This window comes from Nycticebus coucang, chromosome 21 (genome assembly GCF_027406575.1).
Source record: "Nycticebus coucang isolate mNycCou1 chromosome 21, mNycCou1.pri, whole genome shotgun sequence".
In the NCBI taxonomy this organism is placed as follows: domain Eukaryota; kingdom Metazoa; phylum Chordata; class Mammalia; order Primates; family Lorisidae; genus Nycticebus; species Nycticebus coucang.
Window position 1 is genome coordinate 5,038,002 of NC_069800.1, and position 15,337 is coordinate 5,053,338.

At 43.5% G+C, this 15,337-nt stretch overlaps 1 pseudogene; it reads right to left on the reverse strand.

The window, feature by feature from the left end:
* The window catches only part of LOC128574191 (laminin subunit alpha-1-like), a 38,278-nt pseudogene extending 22,941 nt beyond the window's left edge, over positions 1–15,337 (reverse strand).

The window sequence follows — 15,337 nt, forward strand, 5'->3', positions numbered from 1 at the left end:
CTGGGAAGAATGATGCCTCCTTCCCCTCCTTGCAGCTCTGTCACACCCAGTCTCTGCTAGCCGCACAGGGCTGTGACCCAGTCAGTTGTCTGCAGTAAGCAGATTCTCCAGGGGTTTGCACCTGCCTAAGTCACAGGGTAGTCTGTGTCTGCTCGACTAGGCCACTATTCTCTGTCTTTATCCAGTAGGGAGTGGTGTGGCCTGTCAACCTCGGGCACTTGATGGAGGCTGGAGGTGTTCACTCAGTTCCAGCCCCACCCTTAGTTTATGTTACTGGGTGAAGGGAACAACCCTGTGGGAGTTTGTTTCTGACCTTGCCAGATTCCTCTGCAGAGGAGAGGCTGATTTGAGTTCCCAGAACCTGTGTCTCAGGCCCTGTCTTTAGTCCTGCGGGTTTGTATTCGCAGCACGATCAGTTGTTGGCTGTAGCCTCTTGGCCTCCTTTGTCTATGGGCTGGTGATCCCCTAAGGGCCAGGTGCGTCTTAGGCTCAGTAGAGCAGTTCTCTGGATCAGCCCTACCCTAGGAGTTTCCCGGCTCAGCGGGTGTGTTTTCTAGTCCCCGTGTTCCACCCAGGTTGGTACCGTCTCAGGAAAACCCTTTACTCACGGGGCCTGTGTTTCAGTCCCAGGTCTGTTCCATGGTGGTTGCCATCTGAGAAGATGCTCGGCCTCATCTGGTTGCCCAGGAAGACAGGAGGAGAGGCTATGGGATATCTGGGGGTGGGCCTTGTTATTGCTGAAGATGGCTGTTGCTCTGCACCTCGGGGCACCACCGCTCCAGTCTAATTCCCTCTCAGCCGACTGTTGTCTTCTTGCTCCTTTGCTACAGTGTCAGCACTGGCCAGCTGCAGTCCAGGTCCTGTCTATACCTCTTGAGAGTTCAGCCAAGAATCTGGACTCCTGAGGGGGCAGGTCTCCAGATCACGGAGTGAGAGAGGAGGGGGGGTGTTAGGAGCTCAGGGTTACAGGTCATAACACCAAACTCATTGAGTCCAAATGAACAAATAAACAGATACAAAGGTTACCAGGCACATGGGCCCATAGATACAGAGATAGACGGAAACACATAAATATACAAGCAATAGCCACGACAACAGCAATATAAGAACAACTGCAATAAAAACAGTGATAATCGTAAAATAATTGAAAGAAAGGAAAAAAAAAGAGAAAAAAGTGGTGTTAGAAGGAATGTTAAGTGAGAAGAAAGAAGAAATTAAAATTAGAAGACATAGAAATAAAAAATGTATCTATATGAAATGTAATAATAAAAAATTATCGAAATCTCCTCTAAGAAAATGGTGAGGAAAAATCAGACAAAAAGAAAACAACAGCAAAAAAAAAAAACCCATGAAAACCAAAAAAAAAAAAAAAGGGCACCAACTGCAAAAATATTCTTGTGGTAGAAATATACCTATAAATGTCTATATGTCTGCTGTAGGGATCAACTTTCGTAGGAATATATTCATACTGCAATATACTTTCTGGACAGCAGGTGGCGCTGAGAGTGGTTTTGAGACTTATACCTGGTTTCTAGTTTATACCATTACCATGGTAACCACCTTCCATGGCCGATCGCCATTTTGGAGTTTCTGTAAAAGTTTGTCGCCTAAGAATTGTGCAACCTCGGCTGTTCTCCTCGGGACAGCACTTGTGACCGACTCTCCCACTCAGTGCAGGTGTCCACGCTTCCTAAGTTCCTCCACTCTGCTCCCAGGTTCCCCTGCAAACTGGTGACTGCAATCGGCCATAAGGGGAGTGGTGCTGAGTTCCCGCGGTGTCTCCTGTAGCTGGTTCCCGCGGCTTCAGTTGCTCCGCGGCCCCAGAAGCCAAAGCCGGTCCTGGGCTTCAAGCCGTTCCGTGGTTGGAGCGCTTGTGGGATTTATACTGAGTTTTATGGTTCAGAGTTTTGGATGGGCAGCCACCAGTTCGCTGCACAGTCTGAACTGCCAGCCCCCTCCAACACCTGGGGGAAAGGTGCCTGCCCTTTTGGGTAGTTCAAAATGTCTGTTTCCCGGGCAGGATCCCTTCCCTTCAATTGTCCAGCAGTTTTCCCAGCTCCCTGTGGTTTTGAGTGGCTCTACTTTCGGATGCCTCCCTCAGTTCAGGATTAATTACTTGTCAATTGGATTTTGTCAGCATTTACAAGCTGCTGATCTCCGTTGGGGAGGGGCCTGCTGGCCAGCACGGCCGAGCAGGGAAGATTCTCTACAACAGAGTGTGTGATTTTAAATTACCCCTCATATATAGCAAACTGCCAGTTCGCTGGGCTTCTCCAGCAGTCTGTCCACTCCAATAATCCACACACAGGGAAGGTCCAGACTGCCTTTCCTCACCTGGTGGCTTGGGAGAGGTGGGCTACACGTCCGTCCTGTCCGCCTCGGAAGACATTATTCTCAGTAAAGCATCACAAGAATGGAGAAGCATGTATCCTATGTACTTAATTTTGATATGAGGACAATTAATGACAATTAAGGTCATTGTGGGGAGGAAAAACAGAGAGATGGAAGGAGGGAAAGGGGTGGGGATTGGTGTGTGCCACACCTTCTGGGGGCAAGACATGATTGTAAGAGGGACTTTACCTAAAAAATGCAATCAGTGTAACCTGGCTTATTGTACCCTCAATGAATCCCCAACAATAAAAAAACAAAAAAAAAAAAGTAATATTAAAAAAAATATATTTCCAGGTTCTTGATACAGCCCACATAGCTTTTGCTGGTGATTCCTTCCCTGCAGGGCAGGATGTGAGAAAAATCATAAGGAAATTTGGATTTCATAATGCCACTTTTGAAAGAAGGAATAAAAAAGGACCTATATTTATAAAAAAATCTGTTTCCATGGGCCACGCAGCAGAAACGTCTAGGCCTCTCTTTAATAATGGTATTGATGGTGAGAACTTCAGGTCAAAGGAATACTCTCCTAAGGACTAGAGAAAGGGCTTAGTTAGACCAGTGAATGTGGCCACTTTGATGGCTGCCTACAAACAAATACATTTAATATTTTAAGAGGAACTCACTTTAAGTTGTGACAATTTAAATAAACTCATGAAAACACAGTCCAATTATAATAAAGGCAATACATTGTCATAAGGAAATTATAGCCCACAGGTTATAATCCAGTTATCATGTAGAATAGAACATTTGCCTCTCATGAGGATAGGTGTAAGGGGTGCTAGGATCAGAGGCTAAAGACGTCACGAGTTTCTGTCCATACTATGCACCCATGAAGTCTGTCCTAAAGGAAATAATTGCATTTGGGAAAGTCTGAGATTGCCCAAGACCCTATTTCTTAGCCTCCAAGTCAAAAGCATATTTTTCTTTCCAGAAGTTGCCCCATGCCTGGCCGGGGTCAGGCTCTCATTTCCAAACACGGAGACCGTTGACCATCTCCAAACTTCACGCATCAGCTAGTTACAAGAAAGCTTTGAAGTGAGGTGGTTTTCTCTTACAATGACAGCTCTTTTTTTTTTTTTCTGTCTATGTTAAATAATCAGCTGGGGACCTTTAAGCAACTGCATGATGTGGGGCAAATTTCAACCTTTCTGGATCTTTGTTTCTTCCAACGTAAATAAGGAGGTGGGCCACGAAGATACTCAGGTGTCTTCTAACATGAACGTCTGGGGTCTGAACTCCTTTCCTTTTCTCCAGTGTCTACCCTGTGACGTGTGGGCAAAGTACAGACGCACGTGACACTGATGAAGACTCGGATGTTGATTCCTTGTAGCCACCTCTCATGAGGCTAAACTAACCACAGAAGGAACAGGGAATGACACCTGGGGTGGGATTCAGAGACATCCACAGTCCTGGCTCTGACTTGGCAAGTGACCAGCTCCCCAGAGGTTTCCAGTATTCGCGTCTAAGACCAGGAAGTGACTGTGGTTGCAAACTGTTTCTCCTGAGCCCTTTTCCAGATGCCTGGCAGAGGGGAGGGGCACAGTGGGAAGTGGACCCTGGGCTGCTCACAGCCACTGTATGGCTGCTCCTCTGTGTCACACATCGGCCTTTTGTAAAAGAACTGGGTCTAAAGACAAGGCACTGCCATGGATAATTTGGAAGCCACTGGGCTGGGTGATCCAGATTGGACATTTGATGACTCTACTCCCCGGAAGCTATCTTGCCTTGATTGCTAGACTTACACAAATGACAAATGGGTTTAGGTAAATCATTAAAGTCACAAAGCTAAACGTGAATCACTGTTACAAAGGATTCCTTGTCTCTCCCCTGCCCCATTTCATCTGGGCTCTCGATGCTGGACTTTAAACTTCCACGTACATTATTCATTCTAGCTCACAAAAGGGGAATCCAGAGAAGTTTGCGGAAAGCAGGATTACTTTTTTCCTGTAATGAAATTCTACTTTCTGACTCAGCGCCGATAGCACAGTGGTTATGGCACAGCCACATACACTGAGAGTGGCAGCCCGGGCCAACTAAACAACCGCAACAAAAAAATAGCTGGGCATTGTGGCAGGCGCCGGTAGTCCCAGCTACTTGGGAGGCTGAGGCAACAGAATCGCTTAAGCCCAAGAGTTTGAGGTTGCTGTGAGCTGTGATGCCTCGGTAGTGAGGACAACATAGTGAGACTCTATCTCAAAAAAAAAAAAAAAAGAAAGAAAGAAATTATACTGTTCTCTTATTCTGTACTGGCCATGGCAGCTCATGGGTGGCTCTCAGCACTTTAGAAGGTCAAGGTAAGAGGATTCCTTGTACCCAGGACTTCAACCCCAGACTGGGCAATAGTTAGACCCCCATCTCTACAAAAAGGAAAAAAAAGTAGGCGGCACGGTGATGCATGTCTGTTATTCCAGCTACTTAGGAGGCTGAGGCTCCTAAGCTCATCTGAATCCAAGAGTTTGAGTTTTCAGTGAGCTAGGCTGATGCCACTGTACTCTAGTCCAGGCAACAGAGTAAGACCTTGTCTAAGGAAAAAAAAAAAAAAAGAGAAGGAGAGAGAGATTCTACTACTTTAAAATGTCCAGGGGCTGTTCCTGTGGCTCAGAGGGTAGGGTTCTGGCCCCATATACTGAGGGTGGTGGGTTCAAACCAGCCCCTGGCCAAACTGCAACAACAACAGAAAAATAGCCAGGAGTTGTGGCGGGTGCCTGTAGTTTCAGCTACTCAGGAGACTGAGGCAAGAGAATCGCCTAAGTCCAGGAGTTGGAGGTTGCTGTGAGCCATGTAACAACACGGCACTCTACCGAGGGCAATAAAGTGAGACTCTGTTTCTACAAAAATAAAAATAAAATAAAATGTCCAGATAGGGAGTGGAGTATGACAAGTGGGGTCCCCAAATATTGCACAGTAAACAATATTTAGATGTTCTACTGGTCAGCCAGGCTCCTGTAATCCTAACACTCTGGAGGCTGAGGCAGGTGGATTGTTTGAGGTCAGGAGTTGGAGACCAACTAAGCAAGAGCGAGACCTCTGTCTCTACTAAAAATAGAAAACCTAGCTGAGCATTGTAGCGGCACCTGCAGTCCAGCTACTCAAGAGGCTGAGGTGACAGGTTCACTTGAACCTGGGTCTTTGAGGTTGCTGTGAACAAGGCTGATGCCATAGCACTCTAGCTGGGGCAACAGAATAAGACTCTATTTCAACAACAGCAACAACAAAAAAGGATATTCTAATGGCAATGAATATAAAATAATTAATGTTTTTGCAAAAGGCTTGCTTTATTTGCCAATTAATATGGCGTAGAGTACTTTGAATAAAAGCATGATGGGTTATGAGTCTGAACTGAATTGAATTGAATTGAATGGTGTCCCCTCAAAAGATGTTGCAGTTTTGGCCTCTTCATTCCCTCACAACCTGAGATTGTGATCTTATTTGGTAAAAGGGTCTTTGAGGAGTTACTCAAGTTAAAAATGAGGCCATTAGGGTAGGTCCTGATCCAGGATGACTGGGGATGACTGGGGTCCTTATCAAAGGGGAAATCTAGACACAGAGGGACCGTGGCACAGAGATGAAGCCACAAAGAGAACGTCATCCACAGGCTGAAGATCCCTTGAAGCCACCAGAAGCCAGGAGGGTGGAGTGGGTTCTCTCCCACGGTCCTCCAAGGGACAAAGCCCTGACAACACCTCAATGTCAAAATGGAACTGGGAGAGATTAAATTTTTTTCTGTTTGTTCCTTTGGTGTTTTTTGAGACAGGGTCTCACTCTGTTGTAGAAATGAGGGACACAGAATTGCTGCAGTTTAACATCATACCTTACAACTCTTGACCGAGGCAATCCACCCACATAAATGGGATCCTTATCTAGATGATTGTGGTCAGAAGATACTCCCAGAGTCTCGCCTTGCTTAGTCTCTTTGTAACTAGTGTTGTACGTGATGACCGCTAGGAGACCAAAAAGGAGGTTGAAAGGAAGAGGCAATGAAATGAAAATCACTTTCTATATTAAAGTAAAATGCACACATCTGCTGACAAAGTTCATTTACGAAGACATCAACTTTTAAATTCTGCAAATTTGACCAGCTGATGTTCTGGGCTATTAAAAGACAAGTGAAAAATCTTCTTGACCAAAGTCAATAAATCCAATATACACGTTGATAAATGACAGCAGTACGGGTATGGAAGAAAACAGAATGGATTCAATGTTTGATCTCAATTCAGCATTTAATGTTAAATAATGTACGTGGGGGCTGCGCCTGTGGCTCAAGGAGTAGGTCCTAGCCCCATATACTGGAGGTGGCTGGTTCAAACACGGCCCCAGACAAAAACTGCAACAACAACAAAAAAATGTAATTGGAAACCACAGCTAATTATTATACTATTCCTCCCGCAAACTGTGAATTTTGTTGCTTAATATACCAAAGACAATGGCTTTCAATTAGAATATTATTTAAGAATGCCTAGGAAACTAAAGTAGAATAAGGATTGCTGCTTTTAGAAGAATTTGACGGGCAGCAGACAAATCCATTTGGGCACCTACCTTGTTTCCGGTTTCGCTGAAAGGCAATTTTGTACCAGGTCATGTTGCTGTAACATCTGTCTGTAATAAGAGCAAGGGGTCCCGAACCCAGGTAAACAGTAACTTTCACTCTGCTGTGGACCAACTCGATGGATATAGTCTTTCTGTAAAGAAAAGAACACATTTCCCCATGGCTATATCTGGATCCCACGTGTCCCTTTCCCTTCAAGTCAGGAATGGCAGAAACCCAAAATCAAACTCAGAAAACTGGATCTGGCCCCATCACCAGACGTCTATGCTATAAAACTAAAAATGTCCATGAAGGTTTTCTGGAATACTACACAAATAAGAATGAAAACATCCTAGTTGCTATGAAAATCTACACAAATAAGAATGAAACCATCTTCGTTGCTATGAAAATTTACACAAATAAGAATGAAACCACTCTTGTTGCTATGAAAATCTATGCAAATAAGAATGAAACCATCCTCATTGCTATGAAAATCTACAATTTTCATAAGACAAGTGGAATCTCTTTGGATCTTTTTTATTCAGACTGATAAATGGGCCAGTCCTAAAAAATAAAAGTAGAAGACGGAGAGATGGAAATTACCAGCACATGAGAGGAAGCTGGGATCATGACATTCCTATGAGTGCAATTTAAATAAGGTCCCTGTGGTTGCAGTGAACATAGAACAAAACATATTATTTGAACTCAAAACTTAATAACAAATGTTTAACTGATATGTGTAATGACTGGAAGACTGGTTTCCACTTGGTGCTCTTTCATACGTCCCAAAGGTTCTTTTTCTTTCTTTTTTTTTTTTTTTTTTTGGCCAGGGCTGGGTTTGAACCCGCCACCTCTGGCATATGGGGCTGGCGTCCTACTCCTTTGAGCCACAGGTGCCGCCCAGTCCCAAAGGTTCTATAGCAGTGGTTCTCAACCTATGGGTTGAGACCCCTTGGGACTGTATTAAAGGTTCGCAGCATTAGGAAGGTTGAGAAGCTCTGTTCTACAGTAAATTCATATTAACATAATAAATAAATGATGCAAAATGGGGATATTGTATGACATACATACCTATATATTAGTATATGTTCATAAACTTGCATGGCGTACAAATGTATGATTTAATTAGAAAATCCTCACTAAACAAAAGTAAATTCATAGCAATACAAACGTGTGTACATGGGAGGGCTTTGTGCCCAGACTCTTACTGTGCCGTTGGAAGCCAGGTAGAGAAGAAGTCCATTGCGTGAAAAGGTACTGAAGAGCATTATTATCTGAGTCACAGTCGCCCGAAGCGTCTTCTCCACAAAAGAGTACCCACTCCCATCAAAATGGAAGGAAGAGTCTTCATTCTGGGAGCTGCAAAGCAGAAGAGACAAGATACAATCCATTTTCAAGACAGTTAAGAGAACAAACAATAGGTTTATTGATTTCTCCCTCACAAAATTTACGGTAGAGCTATTAGTCATAAATTGATAACATTAATACTTTGATCACATTAATTAGGGAAACCAGCATACATTAGAACCTCTTGAAGTTGACCACTCAAGGGAGTGTAACAAATTGGTCAACATACAGAGGTGGCCACCATAAGAAACTAGGCCTACTATACTGATATGTACATGTTGTGCATGTCCTGTGGTCCACCACCTCCCTACACTGACCACTCCCTTAAGTTGCCCTAATTTTCATACAACAGACATGCATCACAGGTACTCAATGTATAACAGGCCTAGGTCTTTATGTTGACCACCTCCGTATGTTGACGTGTTTGGTGCAGCCCCTTGAGTGGTCAACTTACAGAAGGTCTACTACCACATGCTTGCCTGAGTTTAAGCCAGTTGCTTTATAAGGAAAAGCAAGTTAATGTAGGCAGTGTTCACTCTAGTAAGAAGAAAGTTTTTCACAGGAGGATAATGCTATAAATATTTCTACTTATTTAGATTTGTTTGTTTGTTCTAGTTTTCTTCAATGTAACTATCTTTTCTTAATTCCGGTGCCCTCAACAGAACAATTTTTATATTGGCATTTATCATCTTGTGCCGTTTTATTTTTTAACTCACTTCATTTATTTATTTAGAGACAGAGACTCACTCTTTCCCCAAGCTAGATTGCCCTGGAAATACTTTAGCCTACAACAATCTCAAACTCCTGTACTTAAGTGATCCTCCTGCCTCAGCCTCTCCAGTAGCTGTGACTACTGGCTTCTGCCATCATGCCTGGCTAATTTTTCTATTTTTAGAAAAGGCAGGGTTTCTTCTTATTCAGGCCGGTCTTGAACTCCTAAGCTCAAGGGATCCTCCCACCTCAGCCTACCGGAGTGCAGAATTGTAGGTGGGAGCCACCACGCCCAGCCACCCTCTGCTGGTTTTAACTAATACATCAGGTAAAATAGTATTATATGGAAAACAAACATGTACCAGAAGGATCATTAAAAAAATCATTGAGGCTTTGCACCCGTAGTGCAGTGGTTACGTCACCAGCCACATACACCAACATTGGCGGTTTTGAACTCGGCCTTGGCCAGCTGGACAACAATGACAACTGCAACAACAACAAAATGGCCGGGTGTTGTGGCAGCGCCTGAAGTCCCAGATACTCGGGAGGCTGAGGCAAGAGTTTGAGTGTGACGCCACAGCACTCTACCAAGGGCAAGATAGTGAGACTCTGTCTCAAAAGAAAACAAGAAAAAATCATAGATATCCTCAAAAATCTGCCTGATGAGTTTAAAGACCTGCTTTACTTTGTGGGGTGAATGTATGGCTTACACAGACCTGCACCGGAGGGCCAGGGCACTGCTCAGATAAGTGTGTTCCACACCAGAGCTGCACCGGAGGGCCAGGGCACAGCTCAGGTAAGCGTGTTCCACACCAGACCTGCACCGAGGGCCAGGGCACTGCTCAGGTAAGCATGTTCCACACCAGACCTGCACCGGAGGGCCAGGGCAATGCTCAGTTAAGTGTGTTCCCTGGTCTTCCTCCTATACTTCAAAAGGCTGACTGGACTCACTGTTCATTTAGAGTAATTCATCTGGGACACAACATAGTTATGTTTTAAAAATAATTTTTTGGACTGTAACATAGGGCTTGAGAGTAAAATCTGGATTAGGATGGTTTGGGGGTAAGAATTCACCTTCTCCCTAAGTGAAGGTGTAACAACTAAACCCAGTGCCTCATGTCCCAGCAAGACAGGACATCCAGTGAGAAGAAAGAGTCCCCAAGCTGAGGAAACAAAACAAAATAAAGAACAGCAGTGCTTTGTAAGCCTGAGGTTTCACATTTACAGCTACCTGCATTCTTGCTTTTTCAAAAACTTCCATCATGTGATCTCTTTTAGGAGGTGTAATTCCCAGGAAATGCACTCTGCATAAATTCTTAAAACAGTGTGTTTTGATTCTGAAGTTTTTGTGCTAAAACCTTTGGCTGCAGTCACAGACTCCAGAACCAGATGCCTGGAGTTCAAATCCCAGTTTCCCAATTTACTAGCTGTGAGAACTCAGAAAAGTTACTTAACCAGTGTCCATTCTCTTCATCTGTAAAATTTCTAATAATAGAACCTCTCTGGGAGTGCTATTCATGAGTTAGAATACATAAAGTTCTTGAACCGGTGCCTGGCCCCCAGCAGATGCTCACACTACATGAGCCCTTCTGACTCTGCTGTGTTCCGAGCTCCTCCCTACACTCCCTTCATCAGGCCTACTAAAAGCTGAGCCACCTCAAAGATTACATGCCTTGCCACAGACACACCCCAAGAAACTGAAGTTTCAAAGAAAACTCTGGATATCTGTCTTGTCCCTGTGCAGACACCTTCTCTCCCAGACCCTGAAAGCAATCTTTTCTCAGGAAGGTGAGTCCTGAGCCCTTCCCTCAACAGGGCCTGTTCAAGCCAGGCAGCTGTGCAGGATGAATTCACATAAAATGATGACTGATGAGACTGTCTGCAGGCTTGTTTCCGTGGGGGCAGTGTCATGTTTCTGGGGCCTCCCCACATCCCGGGGTTCTCAGGGGCTACTGCAGGATTTTGTTCTATGACCAGAGGCTCATATGAGTCTCCAGTTAGCCCCGGGGCCTGTACCCAAGGGGGCCATAGGAAGATGGCTCCAGCCTTGTGCCCAGTTGAGGGACACAAGACAGCACTTTGTGGATAGCTCTGTTCTTGGATTTGGAAATGCCCCCATTATTCTGAGGGCACATGTGGGAGCCACATAGTCAGCAAACCCAGCTATCAGTCCTGTGAGTCTGGAGGACTCACCAGCCCTCCCTAATCTCCAGCTTGTCATTCCTGAGATTCAGATAATCCTGTGTTGACCTTAGAGCAAGTGTGTGGGGGTGATGTGGGGTGTGAGATAATCCTGGGCCTTGTGTTCAGGCTGCTGCCTCTGCTGCCCTTCACACACCTTGGCACAGCCCCTCACAGCTGCTTTTTGTATACAGGCCATTTCCCTAACCATGAGCTATCCCAGGAGACAGACTGTGTGGCTGATATAGACTAAGTCAGTGCCTAAGAAAAGGCCCTGGTCCAAGGTCAGCTGGTGGCCAACACTGTCACCACAGCCACTCTTAAGTAATGCAAGGATTGTGCCCATTAACTAAATAAAAAAGTTTTTCTATATTCATTTTAATGAGAACTGTTAGAATTAGTGATTAATTTTATAATATCGTTTTAGAATTTAAGGGATTGTTCACAATTATAAACAGTGATCCCACATAAAGAAGTGTAAAAATGTAGTCAAGGAGGAATAAAAAAGAAATCAGCATGTTGACTTGCTATGTGAGTTACACTTATGGGTTAACACTCATAAACTTTTTTTTTTTGTTAGAGACAGAGTCTCACTTTGTCAACCTCAGTTGAGTGCTGTGGCATCTCAGCTCACAACAACTTCCAACTCCTGTGCTTAGGTGATTCTCTTGCCTCAGCCTCCCGAGTAGCTGGAACTACAGGTGCCCACCACAACACCCGGCTATTTTTTTGTTGTGGTTTGACCGGGCTGGGTTTGAACCGGCCACCCTCGTTATATGGGGCCAGCGCCTTGCCCATTGAGCCACAGGCGCTGCCCCACTCATAAATTTTTTAAAAAATCTAAAGAATATCAATGGAGCACCCTCATGATTTCATAATGGTAAATTACACAAAGAGGAAAAATGCAAAATGAATTCTAATCACAGTCAGCCAAAGTGAATTATTATTAAAATTAGGTTGTTATTCCTTCTAAAGTTTTTGCCTAAAGTCAGGGGAAGGGGGTGGGGTTTATAATGAAGACAGCTCAATCCATTCACAAACAGACTCAAAGCCCCCCATCTGTGTCTATATCAGTACCTGCTAAAGTATTTTCTGCATGCTCCTTTTAAAAAAGGGTTCAGGGTCGATTCATTTGGAAAATTCTGCAACTCCACCTTCTCCTCAGGACTGGGTTACCATGCATATTAGCACACCAATGATAAATACAGGCTCAGATAGCCTTGCAGCAAAAAAAGTTTAATTTTTTAACTTAGTGCTTCCAAAACATTCGTGATCAGGATATCTATTATAGGCTATCTATTCATGTCCTACCAAAGTGGTATTCTTTACAAATACCAATTACTGGAAATGTTGGCCAATAAACATAAGAATAGCCTGCTGACTTGTTCAGTCTGCAGAAAAGCGCAATTCACCAAGCCCTAGTTTTCTTTTTTTTTTCTTATTTCTACTTTATTCTTTAATTTTTTTTTTTTAGTAATCTCTGTAATTTTAAAGAGACCTTTGTACATTTGGTTGTTTTTTTCCAAAGACCTGGTTCTTGGATGTATTTTTTTTTTATTAAATCATAACTGTATACATTGATATGATCATGGGGCATCATACACTCGCTTCATAAACCATTTGACACATCAATCCTGTAATTCCTCTGCTGGGCATATACCCAGAAGACCAAAAATCACAACATAACAAAGATATTTGTACCAGAATGTTTATTGCAGCCCAATTCATAATAGCTAAGTCATGGAAAAAGCCCAAGTGCCCATCAATCCACGAATGGATTAATAAATTGTGGTATATGTATACCATGGAATACTATGCAGCCTTAAAGAAAGATGGAGACTTTACCTCTTTCATGTTTACATGGATGGAGCTGGAACATATTCTTCTTAGTAAAGTATCCCAAGAATGGAAGAAAAAGTACCCAATGTACACAGCCCTACTATGAAACTAATTTGGGACTCTCACATGAAAGCTATAACCCAGCTACAACTTAACAATAGGGGGAAGTGGGAAGGGGGGGTGGGTAGAGGGAGGGGGATCGGTGGGATCACACCTGTGGTGCATCTTACAGGGGTATTTGCGAAACTTGGTAAATGTAGAATGTAAATGTTTTGGCACAGTAACTGAGATAACGCCAGAAAGGCTATGTTAACCACTGTGATAAAAATGTGTCAAATGGTTTATGAAGCCCTAGTTTTCTTGAGCTGATAAGTCTCTGTGGTCTACCAGCTGAGTGTGGCAGCTGCCCTCTATCCACAAGCCAGGCCGTGTGTTATCAGGAGGACACAGCATGTCAGGCTCCCTCCTCCTCCTCCTCATCAGTCAAAGGTCCTGGGTGGGTGGGAATCTGTGGGGCAGGTTTCTCAATGAGAACAAAACTGACCACACAGAAAACTGACTTCCTCCTTCCAACAAAAGACAAAAAGAGCCAGCAACCATCACCTTCACTCAGGGCTGTAACTGGAGGTCAGGGGATTCAAAATAACCCTGAAGATGACAATGAAAATAGGGGACATTGTAACAGCTAAAGTAGGGGGACATTTTCCAGATTAGAAACATTAAAATGTTCTGATTAGGAAACTGCTGTTAACAATTTTCCTTTCTAACCGTGAGGTTTCAGCAGGGGTGGGAAACCTGCAACCTTAGGGAAACTTGTGGCCTTCTAGATCCTTAAGTGTGGCCTTTGGACTGAATCCAAATTCTACAGAACAAATCCTTTAATTAAAAGGGCTGCAGCAGGGAAAGATGATGCTTTTCTTAACTCTTTTGGTGCTTAAAAACAATCATGAAATCAGAAGGCTATAGGGTGGGGTTGGGGCATTTTTCACGTTACAATTACTAAATTGCTGGAGAGTTCCTTGGTAGGAACTCTGTGTATGAAAAAAGAGACAGAGTCTCACTATATCCCCCTCAGTAGAGTGCTGTGGTATCACAGCTCACAGCAACCTCAAACTCTTGGGCTTAAAATGCCCAGCAGTTTTTCTATTTTTAGTAGAAATGAGGTCTCCCTGCTGCTTGGGCTGATCTCCAACTCCTGAGCTCAGGCGATCCATCCACTCGGCCTCCCAGAGTGCTAGGATTACAGGTGTGAGCCAACTCAAGTTGCTTTTAACTGATCTTGTCACACTTGCTGTTAATTACAGATATTTATCTGAACAGAGCAGCCCCTTAGATGAGATAACTTAGATGTTACAATTCTCTAATAGCAAAAGACAATTTATTGTCTTAATTATTACAGTGCTAGAAAGCAGACCTTACTTACTTAAGGGACTATAGCTACTTTATTACAAAATAACAGGGCAGGTATTGAGCTTGGTGAGATTGAGTTATTAAATGCCTCCTATTATATTAATATGTGCAAAAAGATCTTGTTCTCCACTTACAAATGCATTTCATTTCTAGAATTATACAACTTGGTTAGTAATAGGAAAGTATTTATCTGTAAAAATTGTGTACACACATACCCCTCATTCTTGGAGGAATAGTGTTTTTTTTTTTTTTTTTTTTTTTTTTGAGACAGTCTCAAGCTATCGCCCTGGGTAGAGTGCCGTGGCCTCACAACTCACAGCAACCTCCAACTCCCGGGCTCAAGCGATTCTCTTGCCTCCACCTCCCAAGTAGCTAGGACTGCAGGTGCCCTCCACAATGCCTGACTATTTTTTGGTTGCAGCCATCCTTGTTGTTTGGTGGGCCCAGGCTGGATTCAAACCTGCCAGCTCAGATATATGTGGCCGGCGCCTTAGCTGCTTGAGCCATAAGCACCGAGCCTCTTGGAGGTATTTTCAAAACAAAAATGTACAGTGATTTCCCCACAATTTAACTGTGGCTCATTGAGACAGAGGTTGTTTAAAGAAAAGTCTGAAGCTTTTAGAGTTTATGATCCACAAACAAAGCATATGGTACACATACAAGATGCAGCAAAAAGAGCACTTCTTTTTAAAGAGTTAAAAATTATGCCCAAGAGATAATCTATTTCATATCCTTTGCAATAAAATAAACAATAGCACAAACCCTCTGATGTGCATTAAGTTTTTTCCACAGCCCTCAGATGTTAACAGGATGACACATCACGTGTAAAATTGTGGTGACATCTCACCTTCCAAAGCAGCCGTGACATTTACCCTCCCTTTCTAGGTGGTTCCACAGGCTGATGGATTTTCCATTTAAGAAAGCTTCTCCCAT